Source organism: Bubalus kerabau, chromosome 18 (genome assembly GCF_029407905.1).
Source record: "Bubalus kerabau isolate K-KA32 ecotype Philippines breed swamp buffalo chromosome 18, PCC_UOA_SB_1v2, whole genome shotgun sequence".
In the NCBI taxonomy this organism is placed as follows: domain Eukaryota; kingdom Metazoa; phylum Chordata; class Mammalia; order Artiodactyla; family Bovidae; genus Bubalus; species Bubalus kerabau.
In genome coordinates this window covers 11,690,786-11,711,368 of record NC_073641.1, presented here as the reverse complement: position 1 = coordinate 11,711,368, position 20,583 = coordinate 11,690,786, and the positions used below count along the sequence as shown (strand labels likewise).

Here is a 20,583-nt window from a genome sequence, read left to right as displayed (position 1 = left end):
CTATGAGTTGGGGGGTCACCTTTACTGAGCTGTCTTCTCAGTCCAGGTGCTTGTTGCTGTTGTTTAGTCCTGAGTTGTATCTGACTCTTTTGCAACCGCATGGACTGTAGCCCACCAGGCTCCTGTCTGTGGGATTTCCCAAGTAAGAATACTGGAGTGGGTTGCCATTTCCTTCTCTAGGGGATCTTCCTGACCAGGATCTTCCTGACCATGTCTCCTGCATTAGCAGGAGGATTCTTTACCACTGAGCCACCTGGGAAGACCCCAGTACAGGTGGAGACGTTCTTAAATGTGACACCAGGAACTGGACACAGCGCTCTTTAAATGAAACAGTTTTATAAAGCCACTGATGTCCTTCTCAGACCATGATACCCACTCTCTAAGAAGGCAGCTTATTTTTCCCTATTTGATCTGATCTTGTTGACCCAAGGAGGACTGCTGCTGCTAGGTCGCTTCAGTCGTGTCCGACTCTGTGCGACCCCATAGACGGCAGCCTGCCTGGCTCCGCCTTCCCTGGGATTCTCCAGGCAAGAACACTGGAGTGGGTTGCCATTTCCTTCTCCACCAAGGAGGACTAAATTAGTTTAAATATATGAACAGTACCTGAACACAGTAAGTATTCAATGCTCCAAAGAATAAAGGAAAGTCTGCATTATTTTCTGTGCTCTGAAATTGTGGCTGGCTTCTAGAGGATTTGTTTCAGGCATTGTGGGACATAACAGAGGAGTTTCACTATTACATCTGAGCAACTGTTGAGTCCATTCCTGCCCCTACAGCAAGAAGGTGTCTGGAAGCATCTGGAAGTAGACTCCCAAATGATGTCTCACATCAAAACAAGCAGGGGGGCTTGAGGCTAAACATGTCAAAATTTTATCAGCCTTTTGGATCCAATGTGGCTTGTAGAATTCTGGACTTGTTTTGGAAGTCTAGGAATTTTTCTGGGTAGGGAGAAGGAGGTATGCATTCACCCAACAAATGTCAATATTTGAATAATAAGCACTGTCCTAGGTGCTAAATTTTTTTAGAAGGTTTTCATTTCTAACTTAATTGCTATTTTTCATGACAATTAGGTAAAATAGAAAATAAGGAGAACATCATCACTCCTGTTTCTTGTTCAAGACTTTTTGGTGGTGGTGATGGGGGGTTTCCTTCCTGAATCTTCCCCCAGGAGACTGAGTCCTATTCCCCTCCATGTGTGTTCTAGCTGGGGCTGTCTCCTTTTGAATGCTCCCTCTACTAATGCAATGAGAGAGTCTGGACCCTTCTGTCCCTAGGGAGGCTTCTTCCTCCCCTCTCTCCTAGGTAGATAGCTTTAGGCCAATCCTGGGACCCTTAAGGGAAACACTGCCCTCTTTGGGGTGTGTTTTCCCACAGATTTATCTTTCCTTGTCTCTTTTCACCCTGGTGATATCTCCAGGACTAAGAGAGGGTATGGATCTAGAGACAGTGGGACAAGAAAGCCACTCAGATGGTTTTTAAATCAGGCACTATTGTGTTGTATTGTCACTTTGGTCATGTTCGACCCTGTGTACTGGAGCCCACCAGGCTCCTCTGTCCATGGGGTTGTTCAGGTAAGAATACTGGAGTGGGTTGCAATGCCCTCCTCTTAAATCAGGCTATTCAGGTCAATCTGGGCTTCCCAGGTGACTCAGTGGTAAAGAATCCGCCTGACAATGCAGGCGATGTGAATTCAATCCAGGGGGTCTGGAAAGATCCCCTGGAGAAGGAAATGGCAATGCATTCCAGTATCCTTATCTGGGAAATCCCATGGACAGAGGAGACTTATGGGCTACAGTCCATGGTGTCTTGAAAGAGTCAGACTGGACTTAGTGAAAACAACAACCACTCAGATATCTAGACGAGCCAAAGCAAGATCCTCTGAAATATGGTCCAGTCTACTCATCCAGAGTTCCTCAGAGCAGGTTGGGGGCAAAGCTCTAATAATACTCTTTTGGCTTTATCCTCTATATTTAAGTATTCTACGGCGATCTAATTGGGATCTCTTTGACCTTAGGAGGCAGGTGCTGGAGAGTTTAGGAGTCTCATCCCTTTTTTTCCATTTCTTTCCTTCTTAGACACACATTGGTGTGTTCTGCAGACTGAGCTGGGTATATCCTCAGGGGAAAAGCCCTACACGAAGAGTGGGGCTCCTCCTGCACTGGGAGACCTCTCACAGTGACATTTCAAACCTCACTTGCAGCTGGATGCTGCTGGGCAATGCCCACTGTCAAGCTGGTCATGTTTGAGTTTTGCGAGGAGAGGAAGTGGTTTTTGGCTGAGGGCAGGTTTCTCAGTGATTGCACATAGAAAACACAGTTGCATTTCCTTGAAGGCAAGTTTCAGGCAGAGATCCAGGCTCTTGCAGTAGGAAAGATGATAGGTTGAATCTGTTTTTGATAAAATTAGGGATATGTTTTGGGGCCTGAACAGGCTTATCCAGAACTGTGATCTGCAGAGCAGTTTCACTTCTCAGGGACAAGGACACTGAATAGCAAAGAGTTCTGCTGTCTGATTAGAAGGATGTACACTGGCATCATTTCTTGAACCACAACAGGCTCCCCTCACATTAGACTGGGCTTCTGAGCTCAGTGTCAAGCATTCGACCCTGATCATACTTTTCTTTACCCTGCTTTTCAGTAATCTTATTTCTGGCCTGTCTAGACAAAGTAGATCTTGTGGCAGAATAAACGAGTAGTATTCATAGAGTCACAGAGAGATAATGTATTGAAAAGACTGAGAACATAATGTTCTGGGCCCTGATGACCTGGGTTTGAATCCTAGCTCCATTACTATTTAGATAGATAAGTTGGCCAAGTTACTTAAACCCTCTGAAATCTGTTTTTCTCATCTGTATAAGGGAGGGGGGCATAAATAATAACAACGTTTAGGACTGCTGAGGAAACAAAATGTTAATGTGTATAAGGAGCTAAAATAGTGTCTAAGTATTTGCTTTTCTAAAAAAAATGTGATTAATCATTTACTACTTTTTTACACTCAGTAGCTTCCCAGGGACAAGAACAGTGTTTAGCTTGCTCATCGCTAGCTCACCAGAGGTAAGTGCAATACCTGGGACATGGAAGAAGTGCAGTTAATACTTGTCGTGTGAGAGAATATTTTTAAGTGGCTTAAGGTTCTTCAAAGTCAGAGAAATAAAATAGTTGAAGAATTTCTGGGTTTTTGCATCAAGCATGCAGCCAAGGATGTGCTGTCTGATTAGAAGGATGTACACTGGCACAAGGATGTGTGTTTCTGGGTTTCTGAGGGATAGACGTAGCCTGTACCAACAGGTGCATCATGGCCTTTGTGCTCTGCTCCATTTGGAGAAATAGAGAAACTTAGAAAATTACAGGAAATAGAAGTGGGAGTAGGAGGGGCTATGTGCATAGCTCGTAAGAGGATGTAGATTCTTTTCGTAAGTAAAGTCTAACAATAAACTCAGAAAATAAATTTTCCTACTGTTTCCAGCTTTTAGGGGCTGCCCACTTTCCTTGGCTCATGGCCCCCTCCCTCCATCTTTAAAGCCAGTAGCATCAGGGAGAGTCCATCTCTCTGGTTCCCTCTTCCAATGTCCTCTTTCTACTTTTAAGGACCGCTGGGAATACACTGGGCTCGTTGGGTGTTGTTTTCCCTGCCTAGACTATCCTCTGTGCTCAGGTGCTGGGCTGGGGTGTGTCCCTGCCCTTCCTGCCAGCTGACCCAAGCCTCTGGCCTCCACTGTCACTTCTGGCCTGCCTGCCTGCTAAAGCACTTAGGTCGTGTCTGACTCTTTGTGACCCTATGGACTGTAGCTCTCCAGGCTCCTGTATCCATAGGATTCTTCAGGCAAGAATACTGGAGTGGATTGCCATGCCCTCCTCCAGGGGAATCTTCCCCACCCAGGGATCAAAACCCCGTCTCCTGCATTGCAGGCAGATGCTTCACTGCCAAGCCAGCAGGGAAGCCCCTACTCTTGGCCTGGTCAGACCCAAAGTCAGGATGCTCAGCCTGTCTCCCATGTTTTGCTACCATCATAGATTTGAGATTTTGGGTTTTCTAAAAACATGCTTACATTCTTGAAATTGATTTTGATATTTGGCAAAACTAATACAATTTTGTAAAGTTTAAAAATAAAATAAAATAAAAAAAAAAAAACATTTCCAGGAAAAAAAAAAAAAAAGAAACTAAAGAGACATTTTTTTTTTTTAAAGGAAGGAAATTGGGGCTTTCAATGACTCCAAGTTGTCACTGAGGTATGAGGAAGGTAGAAACAGAGAAGAGAAGATAAAAACATGAAGGTCCCAAGAGCCTTGGTACTAGGTTTGGGTATAGTAAATGATATATTTGGGGATTTTATGAGAATAAAATAAAGTAAGCTGCTGGGCAATTGATGACTCAGGCCACTTTGGGTGAAAAAGCACCATCTGTGGACTGATACGGCCTCAGTTATCTCAGCATGATGTAGCCAGAAAAACCCAATAACGTCTACTTTCCATTGTGTTTGGCAAGTAAGATGATTGATCATCTCAGCATGAAAGATGAAATACACATGCTCATGGACGTTGCATCCAAATATACACACACTGAAATAATGCTCAGTTTGTCAGTTAAGTAGTGATCGAAACTTTTTCTGGCTCATGAATTTTAGGCTCTTCTCTTTGGAGGGTGAACCGAGCTGCAGGAGTCCCCAGGCCTGAGGAGGCTGAGGGCTCTTTGACCACTGTGGATATCATCCAGGTTTCTGCTTGTCTTGATTAGACTGAGAATAGCCAAACCTTGCTTGTTGAGGCAGATATTGATTTTTGCCAGGAAGTTCTGTCATCAGTAGTAATTACACTTGGTTTTTAAATTTATTAGATCAGGAAATCTAATAAGTTTTCCATGAGTCCTCTCCCCACTTTTTGTTGGTATGTGGAATAATCTCATCAAGCTGTTTCTGAGAATGTGGGCCTTAAACCAGGACTTATATATGAAATGCAAACTGTTGCTTTCCTCTTTGCTGATATTCATGGAAACCACTTGCTTAGCTGCGTGGCCTTGGGTAAAACAATTTAGCCAGGCTACTTTAATTAGGCGTTGTATCTCTTTTTCTATATTTTATAGTGAGAAAAATAATTGTATCTAGCTCTTCAGTTTTTGTAAAGATTAACCAGATTTATCCACTGAATACTTAGAACCCAAGAGCACATAGTAGGTGCTTAAATGTCAGCTTTCACTGTTACTGTTATCACTGATGAACACATGAAAAGGCATCTGAGACATATATTGTAGAGAATAGAAATGGATCCTTTTAAAGGTTTGTACTGAGGCGGTGCAGAAATGAACAGAGGGTTTGGGGATTAACTGAGTACAGCAAGTTGAAATCCCATATGTGTTGAAGATAAAAAGAAACAAACTTGTCTAATTATAAAGCATTGCATATTTATGTAGAAAACATACAATTATACAAAAAGAAAAAATATATCCGAACTCCACAATCCAGAAATAACCACTGTTAACATTCGGATATTTTTTCTCCCAGAGTTTTTTCTTTGCATCTATAAATACATGTGTTTTTTTTTTTAACATGTTTAAGATTTTGTGCTATGTGTATTATTTAATTTTTATATTTTATTTTATTTATTACATTTTATATATGCATCAAAATAATATGACATCTATATAACTTATAAAGCATAATAATATAATGAACACTTATGAATATGCTCTAATCTTTATTCCTCCTCTCTACCCCTGAGGTAATGACTATCTCAAATTTTGCATTTTTCATGCCCTTGCATTTAAAATAAAAATGGTTTTTATCCATGTCCAAGTAATATATTATTTGTTCTTGAGTTTTATTTTTAAAAAGCATCATATTGTCTATAACCTACTTAAAATGGATTTATTAAAAAAAATCAGCATTCTATTTCCGTGAATGCACATAGCTTGACCCATTTTGCATTATTTGACAGCAAATCATTTTCACTTTTGTATAGTATTCTATTGTGTGCTTATACTATACAAAAATCTATTCTGATGATGGATGTGTAGGTTTCTAGTTTTTTGCTATTACAGAGCTGCAATGAATTTTTGTGTACTTGTCATATAGGGTAGTGTCAGTCATGGCATGAAAAATGGTTAGAAATGCAAATTCTTGAACTTTATCCAAGACCCATTGAATCAAAAACTCTAGGATGGACCCAGTAATCTGTGTTTTAACTGGTCTTTCAGGTTTTAACTGGTCCTTCAGGTACTCTTGGAGAAGGAAATGGCAACCCACTCCAGTATTCTTGCCTGGAGAATCCCATGGACGGAGGAGCTTGGTGGGCTACAGTCCACGGGTGGCAAAGAGTCGGACACGACTGAGCGACTTCACTTCACTTTCAGGTACTCTGATGCTTGAAGTTTGAGGATCACTGCTGTAGGGAACTTGTTTAAGTGTGGACTTACCGGGTAACTGCTGCTGCTGCTAAGTCGCTTCAGTCGTGTCCGACTTCTGTGCTGATATCACACTTTTTAATAACTAAAGTTTTATAATAAACCTTGGTATCTGCTAGGACAGTCCCCTCAACCAAATTTTCTTCAGGAGTGTCTTGGTTATTCTTGATCCTTTGTTCTTCCATACACATCTTAGAACTGGCTTTCTAAGACCTCTGAAAATAAATCTGTTGGGATTTTGATTAATTTTATTGAATCTGTAAATCAGTTTGGATTATATTGATATCCTTATGATATTAAGTTGTCTTATTAAACATGGCATATCTCACTGACTGTTTAGGCGTTCTTTAATGCACTCCAATGAAACTACAAATTTTTCTCCTTGTAGGTCTCACATATCACTTTTAGGTTTATTTCTGAATATCTTCTGTTTTTTATAACTCTTATAGACAGAAAATTTTTATTTATATATTTTTGCATCCCACGGCTTATTTATTTTATACCAAAAGTCTGTACCTTAGTACATTAAAAACATTTTTTTAAAAAAAATTTTATATTGGAGCATATTTGGTTTACAAAGTTGTATTGGTTTCAGGTGTGTAGCAAAGTGATTCAGTTATACACATACACGTGTCTATTCTTTTTCAGATTCTTTTCCCATCTAGGTTATTACAGAGCACTGAGTAGAGCTCCCGGTGCTATGGTAGTCCTCACTGGTTATCAGTGTTATGTACAGCAGTATGCATATTTTAATCCCAGCCTCCTACTTTACCCCTCCCCCACATCCCTTTGGTAACTATATGTTTGTTTTTTAAGTCCGTGTGTCTATTTCTGTTTTGTAAGTAAGTTCATTTGTTTTTGTTTTTTTTTTGAGATTCCACAGATAAGCAGTATCATATATGTGTCTTTATCTGAATGGCTTACTTAGTATGATAATTTCTAGGTCCATCCATGTTACTGCTAATGGCATTATTTCATTCTTTTTTATAGTTGAATAATATTCCATTGTGTATATGTACCACATTTTTTTTATCCATTCATCTGTTGATGGACATTTAGGTTGCTTCCATGTCTTGGCTATTGTAAATAATGCTGCATCAACATAGTGAGCACATGTATCTTTTTGAATTATAATTGTCTCCAGATGTATGCCCAGGAGTGGGATGCTGGTTCATATGGTAGCTCTACTTTTAGTTTTTAAGGAACCTCCATACTGTCTCCATAGTGGTTGTACCAACTTACAGTCCCACCTAGAGTGTAGGAGGGTTCCTTTTCCTCCGTACATTCTCCAACATTTATTGTTTGTAGACTTTTTGATGATGGCCATTCTGATCGATGTGAGGTGACACCTCATTGTAGTTTTGATTTCCTTTTCTTTAAAATTAGTGGTGTTGAACATTTTTTCATGTGCCTATTGGCCATCTATATATCTTCTTTGGAAAAATGTTTATTTAGGTCTTCTGCCCCCCGCCTTTTTTGTAACTGTGTTTTTTTTTTTTTTTTTTAATGTTGAGCTGTTTGACCTCCTTCCCCAATCTTTCTGTTATCTATCATTTACTTTAAATATTCCTCAGATAGATGTCCCATACATTCTGGCCATGGTTTATAGCTGCATTCAATGAGAGATGATACTAATGTGTTTGCTCTGTCTTGCCTGGAACCAGGACCATATTCTCATTCTTGAATGATAGTCTTATTGGGAATACAGCTCTAAATTGATAGCTATTTTTATTTCTCTTCTAACTACGCATTGTTCTCTGACTACTTTTCAATGTCTTCTCTTATCTTTCTGGTTCTATGTCACTACAACATATCTAGGTGTGGATTTCTCCCCCCCCAACCCCCCCTGCTTTTTTGGGATATGTTGTATTGTAGATTGATGATTATCACCAGTTTTGGAAAATTTCAGTCACCACCTCTTTTCATCCCTGGTGGGTTTTGTGTGCTTGTCTGCTTGGCAGCATATCCCTGTTGATTTTGGCTGAACTTTAGGCTCCTCACTGTCTAAGCACCAGGATTAATTTCTTAGACAGAGTTTCCCCCTTGACCTGATGCTGAGCACCTGCTCTACCATGTGAGGAATTCCATTTCTAGGTCTGTCTTTGGGGCTTCACTGGCCAGTTTCAATGTACCCTTCCAATCCTAGTTGCATCCTGAAGTGTACTATCTGAGTTAATAGTGCTGTCTGAGTTCTAATCACTGGGGAGAACTCTGTTCAGGTGGTAGCGTACCATGCATCATGCTGAGTCCGTGGGAGAAGCAGGGTAAATAAGCAGTAGTTCCCCAGAATGGCTGCATAGATATGGGGGTGTTTGTCTAGGCTTGATGACAACAACAGTGATGATGTCAGTAGTGAGGGAAGGAACACTGCTTCCTCTTCATCCCACTCAGGAGCACTGACCTTCGTCCACCTCCTCAGGGGCTGAAGCCTTGCTAATCTGATGATGGAACTGAGTCCCAGACAATGAGTAATGTGTGTGGGGGGCTTTGTGCCTTGAAAGGTGCTATTTTGGGGTCCCCCACCTCTCTCTTGTTCTTTTCCATTCGCCCCACTGTAGAATTTGTAAATGGACACGTCTTCCTCTTTCACGTTGAGTCTAAGGAGTTGGATAGTTGGACCCTGCGGGGCTCTGAGGGTCGTCTTTCTCTTTACTCCCTCTGTAAGTGCTTCTGAACTGGTTAATTCCTAGATCAAGTGTGCAGGGAAGAGTGAGGCCAGTGAAGGTCTGTCTCAAGGAGAATCTACTCTGCATTTTTCACAGAGCTCTTTTCAGAATGTCAGGCATTTGAGAGCTGGTCATAAGTTGTTTTAAAATGTTCATTCTGCCTCTGCACCTTGCATGTACCTTCCTAGACTCTTGTAGTAGGGAGTGGATGTGATTGCAGGGCAGAATTTGTCATTTCTGGGTCTCTGACCACATGAATGAGAATACAGGCAAAAACAATTATTACCCTTCCTCCTAATAATCACTACGAGGCAGGAACTCGTCGTGCAGTTATGGGTTCCAGCACCAAGTGGTCGCCACTGCTGTTCCTGAGGGAGAAGGAACCAGGAGGGCAAGGACAGACAGACAGTGAGCTGCCAGAAGCGAGGCTCTGGCAATCAGAATGCTGTCCGTTACGGAATGCCTGATGCAGCTTCCCTGCGTCACCTCCAAAAATAATTCCTTGTGACCCAAGGTCCAGTCTCACCCAACAGAGGGATAATTTATTTTTAATTGGAGGATAATTGCTTTACAGTGTTGTGCTGGTTTCTGCCATACAACAATGCAAATCAATCATAATTATATCTATATATCCTCCCTCTTGAGCCTCCCTTCCCTCTTGCACCCCATCCCTCCAGAGTCATCACAAAACACCAGGTTGGACTCCCTGTATTATATAGCAGCTTCCCACTAGCTATCTGTTTATTTATTTATTTTTTAATTTAAATTTATTTATTTTAATTGGAGGCTAATTACTTTACAATATTGTATTGGTTCTGCTACACATCAACATGAATCCACCATGGGCATACACGTGTTCCCCATCCTGAACCTCCCTCCCACCTCCCTCCCCGTACCATCCCTCCAGGTCATCCTAGTGCACCAGCCCCAAGGATCCTGTATTGAACCTGGACTGGCAATTCATTTCTTATATGATATTATACATGTTTCCATGACATTCCCCCAAATCATCCCACCCTCTCCCTCTCCCACAGAGTCCAAAAGACTGTTCTATACATCTATGTCTCTTTTGCTGTCTCACATACAGGGTTATCGTTACCATCTTTCTAAATTCCATATATATGCATTAGCATACTGTATTGGTGTTTTTCTTTCTGGCTTACTTCACTCTGTATAACAGGCTCCAGTTTCATCCATCTCATTAGAACTGATTCAAATGTATTCTTTTTTAATGGCTGAGTAATACTCCATTGTATATATGTACCACAGCTTTCTCATCCATTCGTCTGCTGATGGACATCTAGGTTGCTTCCATGTCTTGGCTATTATAAACAGTGCTGCGATGAACATTGGGGTACATGTGTCTTTTTCAGTTCTGGTTTCCTCGGTGTGTATGCCCAGCAGTGGGATCGCTGGGTTGTAAGGCAGTTCTGTTTCCAGTTTTTTAAGGGATCTCCACACTGTTCTCCATAGTGGCTGTACTAGTTTGCATTCCCACCAACAGTGTAAGAGGGTTCCCTTTTCTCCACACCCTCTCCAGCATTTATTGCTTGTAGACTTTTGGATAGCAGCCATTCTGACGTGATAGAGTATATATGTGAATGCTACTTTCTCAATCTGTCCCACTGTGACTACCCTGTAGCTCAAAAAGTAAAGGATCTGCCTGTAATGCAGGAGACCCTGATTCAATACCTGTGTCAGGAAGATCCCCTGGAGAAGGGAATGGCAACCCATTCCAGTATCTTGCCTGGAGAATTCCAAGGACAGAGAAGCCTGGCAGGCTACAGTCTGTGGGCACAAAGAATTGGACACGACTGAGAGACTAATATTTCACTTCATTTCACTTCTCCTTTCCCTGCTGGGTTCACACATCCGTTCTTTACACCTGCGTCTCCATTCCTTCCCTGCAAATACCATCATCAGTGCTATTTTTCTAGATTCCATACTACTACTACTACTAAGTCACTTCAGTCGTGTCCGACTCTGTGCTACCCCATAGACGGCAGCCCACCAGGCTCCCCCATCCCTGGGATTCTCCAGGCAAGAACACTGGAGTGGGTTGCCATTTCCTTCTCCAATGCATGAAAGTGAAAAATGAAAGTGAAGTCGCTCAGTTGTGTCCAACCCTCAGCGACCCCATGGACTGCAGCCCACCAGGCTCCTCCGTCCGTGGGATTTTCCAGGCAAGAGTACTGGAGTGGGGTGCCATTGCCTTCTCCGAGATTCCATATATATGCATTAACATATAATATTTGTCTTTCTCTTTCTGACTTACTTCACTCTGTATAATAGGCTCTAGGTCCATCCAGCTCATTAGCACTGACTCAAATTTATTCTTTTTTATGGCTGAGTATGATTTGATTGTATATATACGTCACAACTTCTTTATCCATTCACCTGTCTATGGACGTCTAGGTTGCTTCCATACCCTAGCTACTGTAAGTAGTGCTATAATGAACACTGGGGTACACGTGTCTTTTTCAGTTATGATTTTCTCAGGATGTATGCCCAGTAGTGGGATTGCTGGGTCATATAGTAGCTTTGTTGCTAGTTTGCTAAGAAATCTCCACACTGTTCTCCGTAGCGGCTGTATCAATTTATATTCCCACCAACAGTGCAGTAGGGTTCCCTTTTTTCCACAGCCTCAGGAGACGGACAATTTAAGTGACACAAAGCAAGATGTCAAGTGGAGAGAAGCAAGTTAAAAGATGGACCTAGAGTTGAGCTTTCCCCACCACTTGGGCAGGCAGAAGTGTTCCCTGACCAGTCACCCCACTCACGTGCATTGGCCATGAGCCTCTCAGTAACTCCCCGAATCAAAAAGAAGCTCAGCAAAACCTCAGCCGTGCTAATAGAATGAGCACCACTGTGGTGAGCTGGCAACGAGGTGATGCTTGGCTTTTATTAAGTCTCCTAAGTAAATGAGTTATCACTGGAGGAAGCAGGAGCACGGGCATTATGTTGTTATGCGCAGCAACCATCCAGTGAGTGGCCTCCAGACCCCCCAGGGGGCTCCCGCAGCTGACAGGTCTGTGGGTGTCTGTGCTGTGAGCCGCCAGCCGCTGCTCTCCCTGAGGGGAGGCGGGGGATGTGGGCTAGCAGGAACGTGCTGTTCCACACAGGACAGCTATCAGCTCTGCCAAGTCCCTCATTAGGGACTTCTCAACCTGGCCCTCCCTGGGCGGCAGCCAGTGTTCTCCTGCCGCCGAGGAGGGAGGTGAGGCAGAGGGAGAACCAAGTCCCACAGTCACCCGGGGACCAAACCAGGATGGGGACGCGATGTTCCCGCTGTCTCCTCCAGGCCCGTTCTGATGCTTGGCAGCTGCTACCTGTGAGCAGTGGGCGGCCTGTTCTCTGCCATCACTCTCATCCCTTACTCCACTAATGAGCCTCTGGCCCAGGCGACTCGGAAAGTAATTGGTATGTCTTTGGTCCTGATGCTGGGCTCAGTGAGATGGTAGAATAGAGGTCAGTGTGCACAGTTTCATCTGCTTTAGTGAGGCAGATTTCCCTGGCTGTATCTGCATTTGTATATAATATTGTATTCTTCACCCACCCAAGGATTATGGGGTAGGACAAGAAAAATAGACAGGGCGCTCAAAGATCAATACCCAGGACCTGAAGAAGCAGATAGAATCTGACAGTTGGAGGTACTTAGCAATATCCAGGTTTTTAAAAATATGATCTTAATAGTCCAGTTTTATTGTTTCAAACCATGTGCATAACACTGTACACTCAGGTTGGATCAACAAATAACATCTGTTAATGCACTTTGACATGTTCACTTTCCATACATAGTAGTTTGTTGTCAGGGTGAATAATGGCACAAGTGGGTGGAGACATCGTTAGCAAGCAGTAACATCCAGGTTTTGAGGAAGGAGGTCCAACATCATTTCTTGGAGATACTGATCTTTGGGTTGATGGGCTGACCACTCTTCTCTTGGAATGGTAGGGCTCAGGGCAGGAGGCAGGGGCTGGGGTGAAGCGGAGGTGTCTATCTGCATAGAATAGGATCAGGATAGATAAATGCTGCAGCTGCTCCATGCTGCATCCTCTGTCCACCCTCGGGGAGAAACTGAGGCAGTTTAGCAGTTTTGCCAGGGCCAGAGAAAATCATGGCCTTTCTGTGTATTCAGGTTTTCAGCAGCAGAGGCTGTGGTTTGGATTTCACTTCTGCCCTCTTTATGAGAGATGTGACAGGAGACACAGGGCTCATCTAACTGTCCTTGGGGCCTGCAGCAAACAGGGCTGGAATGCCCTGCACCGCCCCCCTGCATCCACCAGGCTTGGTCCAATACCCATTAGACCTTAGCGGACTGTCCGCAGGTTCAGAACAATTACGCAGGACTCTCCTTCGTCTGAACATATCAAAGGATTCTACAAAACTGAACGAGGGTGGTGATTTCTCACAGGCTTTTTTTTTTTGCCCTCTTAGAAATCACTTTTTAAAAAAGTTAACACCAAGAAATGATTCCCTGAGTGAAATATGACGCACAACATTTCCCAAGATCCCTGATCATTCATCACAGATCAGGCCACAGGCAGCGTGGGCTCAGCTTCGTCCGGAAACTTGTTTCAAGCCTAATTGTTTATTCATTGCAGGGATCATCAGGGTCCAAAAATGACAGGCAATGGGCCTAGTGTGAAGGATGTAGTGGGAGGGAGATGAGAGGAGTTTGTTATGTCTGCCTGCGTTCCAGCAAGAAGGTTATTGCAGCCTGGAGAGAGCTCTCGTATTTACTCTGTTAAGTGTTTGAATTTCCTCTGTTGACTTGTGATTGAGATAAATGTGTTACATGTCTGTTAAGATTTTTTAAAAAATGAAAGAGCTCCCGTATTGTCAGGGCATCGAGGCACTCAGAAAGGCCAGTCAGGACAGCACCTCAGAGAAGAGTGTGAGTGCCTACTTATCAATGCTGGGCCCCTACCCCATAGCATGATTGGGGTTCTTAGGGCAGAGGAAATGGGGCAGAGTAAAGACTGTAAACCGATATGAGACAGTGATGCAATGAGGAAGGGGGCCAAGATACTCTTGGTTGCATCTAAATGTCCAAAGTATAAATCAGAGATTTATAAATCAGAGGGAAGGAAGAACCAGCCCCTAAGAAAGGAGCCAGCAGCAGATAGCTGAGACAGCCGAGGTCTCCATTTCATTAGCTTGGGAGTGGGAGCTGGGCTCCAACCTCAGTGGAGTTTCAGCTAGTAACTTAGGACATGAACATAAGGCCGGGGCTTCCCAGCTGACTCAGCGATAAAGACTCTACCTGCAGTGCAGGAGATGCAGAAGACGCGGGTTCAATCCCTGGGTCAGGAAGATCCCCTGGAGGAGGGCATGGCAACCCATTCCAGTATTCTTGCCTGGAGAATCCCATGGACAGAGGAGCCTGGTGGGCTACAGTCCGTGGGGTTGCAAAGAGTCGGACATGACTGAGCGACTTAGCACACACACATGAGCTTAAGGCCTGCCAAGCAGTCTGACCAGACAATCTGGAGGTGCACTAAGCACTGTTTGTTTCTTCTTAGACACAGGCAGCAGAGCATCCTGATGGACCAGCTGCTGTAGAAGGAGCTGCTAAAACATTACTCTCTAGCCCACAAGCCTCAGGCCCCGTAGCTGGGCCAAGCAGGGTCAGGCAGCCTGCCCTGCAAAAGGAAGGAGAAAAAGGTCTCTCTCTTTTGCTTGGAATTGTCTCTGAGGTAAGCAATGACTTCGCTGCAGAAGGTCTGAAAGGCCTTTGTCCTTCCCCATACTGTGTTTCGGCATAGCACCCCTGCCTTCTTCAGATCTCTCTTGGCACATTCGTCATTTCCTTTCTGTCTCTTTGGTGGCTTGCTTGCTCTTCCCTGGATCTCTTTACTCTGCCCTGCCTTAATTGCCAGGCTCCCATCTGTTCTTGATCTGTTTCTCATCTCACTCTCTGATCTCTCTTTGTGTAATGTGGCCCATTCCCATGGCTCTTGTATCAGTCAGCTGGGGCTGCCATAACAAATGATCACAACAGAATATTTGTTTCAACAGTAGAAATGTATGTTCTCACAGTTCTGGAGGCTACAAGTCCAAGATCAATGTGCCAGCATGGTCATTTTCTGGTGAAGATTCTCTTCCTGGCTTATACACAGCTGCCTTCCTGCTGTGTCCTTACGTGGAGGAGAGAGAAAGAAAGAGGGCAAGTTCTCTGGTGTCTCCTCTTATATGGGCACTAATTCCATCACAAGGGACCCAGCCTTGTGACTTCATTTAAACCTAACTCTTCCAAAGGCCCCATCTCCAAACCCCATCACGATGAGGGCTAAGGCTTCAATATTTGAATTTAGGGGGGCATTCCAATCCATAGCAGCTCTTAGTGATTTCTTAATGCACATTCTTAGCCCAGAGTTCTCTGCTAAGCAATCCATCTATATTTCTGACTGAAACAAATTGACATAGTTGGGCTGCATCAGTTGAACTCCTGGGGATGTCACGGAACGCATTCTTCTGTTCAAACCAGCCCCTTGAGCCATGTTTCCTAGGGTAATTCATGGTAGCACACTTCGGAGCACAGACTCCTCTCTTGGGGCACTTGGGTTTGACTTCCCTCTCAAGCCTGATGTCGGGTGGTCCAGAGCAGCTGTCCATCCAGGGCTGGGCTTCTGAGCACAGCAGTTATTACAGTTGGCCCCCTCCCTCCATATCCACGGTTCCACATCTCTGGATTCAATCAACCACAAATTTAAAACAGAAGAAAAATTCCAGAAAGTTCCAAAGAACAAAACTTGAATTTGCCACACACAGGCAACTATTTAGCTAGCACATTTGCATCGCGTTAGGTATTATAAGCAATGTAGAGATGACTTAAAGTCTGTGGGATGATGTGAGTAGGTTATATACAAATATTATGCCATTTAAAACAAGTGACTTGAGCATCTTTGGGTTTTGGTATCCATGGGGGTCCTGGGAACAATCCCCCAGAAATCGAGGGGTGACTGTAACATATACAAGACTGTGGCCACATCTCTTCCTCCTTGTTTTTGTTTGCTGTGCTTAGTCACTCAGTCATGTCTGACTCTTTGAGACCCCATGGACTGTAGCCCGCCAGGCTCCTCTGCCCATGGGGATTCTCCAGGCAAGAATACTGGAGCGGGTAGCCTTTCCCTTCTCCAGGGGATCTTCCCAACCCAGGGATTGAACCCAGGTCTCCCGCATTGCAGGTGGATTCTTCACTGTCTGAGCCACCAGGGAAGCTCTCTTCCTTCTACGTAAGCTGACTGACTCTTTAAGCCTACTTCTCAACCCTAGCTTCATATTTTATAAAATATGGATGCCTGGGCTCCACCGCAGGCCAATGAGTCCATCTCTCTGGGGAGGGGCCAATGGTTCTACGAGTTGCCGAGTGAGAGTGGAGAACTTCAGTCACTCCACCTGAGGACTCAGGTAAGCTGTCTTGCAGATGCTATAGCAGCAGTTTGGGGACCTGGAACAGCAAGCTTCCAGGGCTCGCTCTGCATCTCTCCTTCCTCCCCTTTCTTTCCAGGTCGTCTGTGTCCTAAATCTGGTTTCCTACCTTTGGCCCCGTTCCTTACCTCTGGGCTTGTCAACTCATCCCTATTCCCTGGGTTGACCATGGCAGTCTCTAAGGACTTTAACTTGGATCCCTTCTAGCACCTTATTCTCTGGTGGGCTGATCTGGTCTTGCTCAGTACCCCCTCCTCCCATCCCTCCATCACCAGGAAGGTCTAGAAAGTCCTTTGTTAGCCTCTTAAGGAATTACCATATTACTGTACACACAGAGGAGGTCTAATACACGCCGTTGCTGTCTGAGCCCGAAACTGATTTTGATTATTATTGAGTGATGCTGATAAAACCGGCAGCTATTTTTAATGATCCATTTCCTTCTTTTTTTGGATAGCTTATTAGAAGAGGAAAGAAGAGGCATGTGGCATTTGCTGGCGGAGATAGCCAATTTATTATCCGGCAGTTTTCTGAGCTTTACTGTAGGTGTACGACATAGAAAAGGGGCAGTATGCTAACCCCAGGGCTGGCTTGGACAGGAGTTTAATTTAGATGGTTGCGTCAGATTATGTTTGCTTTCTGAAAACTGACTGCACTTTGAGACCCCCCTTAACAACAGTAAATCTTAAGAATTCAGGATTAATAAGAACCAGGCAACCAACACAGTAGAAAAATTGGCAAAGATATAAACAAGCAGTTCACAGAAGAGGAAATAAAAATGACCAATAGACTATTAAAGAACACTTACCATTCTAGCAATCAGTGAAATACAAATTAAAAGATAGTAAGAGATTTATTTCAGTAAGTCAAAGATGTTAATGGACAATTAACAGAAAAAGAGATGCACACTGAGCAAGAAACATAAAAAGATGCTCCTTGGCACTAGTCAGCAGGAAACTACAGATATAGAGACATCGTTTCTCACCAGTCAGATCGGTGAAATTACTATGTTGGCAAGGATACGGAGAAATAGATATACAAGGACATGTGATATACTGCAGGTGGGATTGTAAATTGTATTCTGGAGGGCAACTTATCAGTATGTATCAAAAGTTTCATCAGTATATGTTAAAATTTTCATCAATTTGAAAATTTATGTTGCGTCAGAACTGTTTTATAATTTCATTTTCTCCTGAAGCATCTTATCAGAGCAAGTTAGAACATCTGTAGGCTAATGAGTGATGTTTCAGTAAAACTTTATTTGGTGGTGCTCAGTCACTCAGTCACGTCTGACTGTTAGCAACCTCATAGACTATAGCCTGCCAAGCTCCTCTGTGCATGGGATTTTCCAGGCAAGAAAGCTGGGGTGGGTTGCCATTTCCTTCTTCAGGGGATCTTCCTGACCCAGGGATCGAACCCATGTCTCCTGCGCCTCCTACATTGGCAGGCAGATTCTTCACCTCTGTGCCACCTGTGTATTTCATATAATTTGCACATATCGTTACATATCATTCTTCTTTTGACTTCCTCCCCCAAAACATTTAAAAAATTAAAAACCAGTCTAATCTTGGGATGGTGGTTTGATCACTAAGTCATGTCCGACCCTTGTGACCCCATGCACTGGCGCCCGCCAGTCCATGAGACTTCCCAGGCAAGAATACTGGAGTGGGTTGCTCTTTCCTTCTTCAGGGGATCTTCCTGACCCAGGGATTGAAGCCGTATCCCTGCTTGGCAGACAGATTCTTTACTGCTGAGCCACGAGAGAAGTCTTGGGGGCTGTACAAAAACAGATAGTGGGCTGGATTTGGCATGTAGGGATTAATTTGCCAAACTTTGTTTTATATTATTACTTGTTTCTTAAAAATTAGAAATTGCTGTAACACTATTTAAAGCTAACTTTAAAAACTAACCATTACCCAAAACAAAACATTAAAGATCAACTTCAAAGCAAGCAAGGTCCGTTCTATTTTTGAACTTATTATTTGTTAAACAAACACTAGTGTTTTAAAAATTCTATCTTATGATCCATGCTTGTGCATTCTTTCCCTGGAATTAGTCCCCAAGTCCATTTATATTGTCACTCCTGTTCATAAGTCATGGATTAGTATCAGACTAGGACAGTTGATGAACAGCTGGGGGAGTTCACTCATAATGTCATAGCCACATCCCAGATCTGGCTACCAAGCAGCAAACTGGTCAGCATCTGGATGGTGGGCATGGTCTCATGTTTCAACTTCCCCGGTGGCTTGGCAGTAAAGAATCGACCTGCAAGGAGATGTGGGTTCGATCTCTGGGTTGGGAAGATCCCCTGGAGAAGGAAATGGCAACCCACTCCAGTCTTCTTGCCGGGGTAATCCCACGGACAGAGGAGCCTGGTGGGCTACAGAGACCATGGGGATCACAAGAGTCGGACATGACTAAGCCACCACCATAGCTGAGACATTCTATCCACAGTTGGGGTCATTCTGAAGATGGTCAATTAAGTTCAAGCCCAGTAGACTTATTTTAAGTCACTGGCTCTGTTCTGAGGAAAGAGAGAGAGAGCTAGTGAACTCAACTGAAAAGTGGCTCATTCTCACACATTTGGGAAAAAAAAATCCTGTAGCGTCATGCTGCCACATCCTTATTTTTAGAGTGAAGGAATTCTGTCAAAAGAGTTATAGCTCCATTAATTTCTAAGACTTTGGCAGCTTCTACGTCCTGAGCAAGTTTCGGGAGGTTGCCTTGCTCAGCCTGTTAACAACAAGCTTCCTCTAAACTTTCTTCTTATGGTGACCAAGACAGCAAGCTGATTATTCTGGCTAGTGGTGAGCTCCAGGTTCTAACCAATATACTGAGGATTTGGATTTACAAGGTGCTCTGCAGACCATAACCAGAGTGCTAAAGATGCTGTCTCTCTCTTTTAATAAAACTGAATGGTAATATTCTGAAAACCGGTGGAATGCAAACTTTAGGGTTTTACCCGAGAAATTCGAACCAAAGTCAGAACTATTGCTCTTCAGAACTATTCATGTGATGCAACTAAACAGGAAGGAACAGGAAGAAGATCTTCATGGGACTGACGTGAAGCTTCTTGAATTTATATGTGGTCAGTGAAGCTTGAATTCTCTCACATATTATTTGTAATAATTGAAAAAGAGTATGATGACATGGCAAGTAGGTATGGAGGAGCCAAGAGGCTTTGATTTTGTGTGGCATGTCCTTCTTGCTGGTGACTTGAAGAACATTGCTGAGGCTAATCTGTACTCTTTATCATATGACTGGTTAACAGCAAAAGACAGGTATGGTCCAGGACCCTCTTTACCTTAACTATGGACTTGCAGACATGGTTACCTTTCACATCCACCATCTCACTGACCTCTGATAGAGGTTATTCTTGAGCTTATATGAAATCTTGCCTTTTGTCCAAATCTTGCACATTTGTGTGGATAGGACGACACTGCTTGCTGTTAGACTTCCATGGGTGGAGCATAGCAATAGTTGTGGAGGGTGTATATTTGGAGGAAATAGTTACAGGTGAGGGTCCCTTTCCACCCTAGCTCAAAATACCCACATCTGAGTCATAATCATACACATCATCCATTGTGTATGCCTCTGATCTCTTATGCATCATCTTGATAATTTGATTAGTTTTACAATGGCATGTTTCATCACCTGTAATCATTCAGCCAAGCACTCAAGCACTGGACATTGGTTGGATGGGCAGCATCAAGCTGTGTACGTGAGATCAAAGAGTTTAGCAGCGTGTACTCACTGAGCTTAGATCATTGCATGTTGTCCATCAATCAGCTACTTCTTGAAGGAAAGACTGAGAAAATCCTTGTTCCCTCTTCTGCAGCACTTAGATGGTGTCCACGTTGACTTCTTCAGGATTGCCTTTGTCATTCAGAGAAGAAAGCCGTGTTGTGGGACCAAAATGGATCCCAGAGTGGAGGTGAGGTTGGTTTTTTTTTTTTTTGCTGTCAGTGGTAAACAGCTGCTTTACTGTAATGAACTCCATGGCCATACCTGTATCTCTCAAATGAGCAGCCTTTGTCCACGAGGGCTTTTGTAGGTCCATTGTATAGCTCACTTCAGACATCCTCATGGGGA

General features: G+C 43.5%; 1 long non-coding RNA gene across 1 annotated transcript in view; it reads left to right on the top strand.

The window, feature by feature from the left end:
• The window catches only part of LOC129632881 (uncharacterized), a 148,819-nt gene that overhangs the window by 60,205 nt on the left and 68,031 nt on the right, over window positions 1-20,583 (top strand). The window contains exon 2 of the long non-coding RNA XR_008704726.1: window positions 20,330-20,425. This is a non-coding gene — a long non-coding RNA (uncharacterized LOC129632881). The remainder of the gene's footprint in view (window positions 1-20,329; window positions 20,426-20,583) is intronic.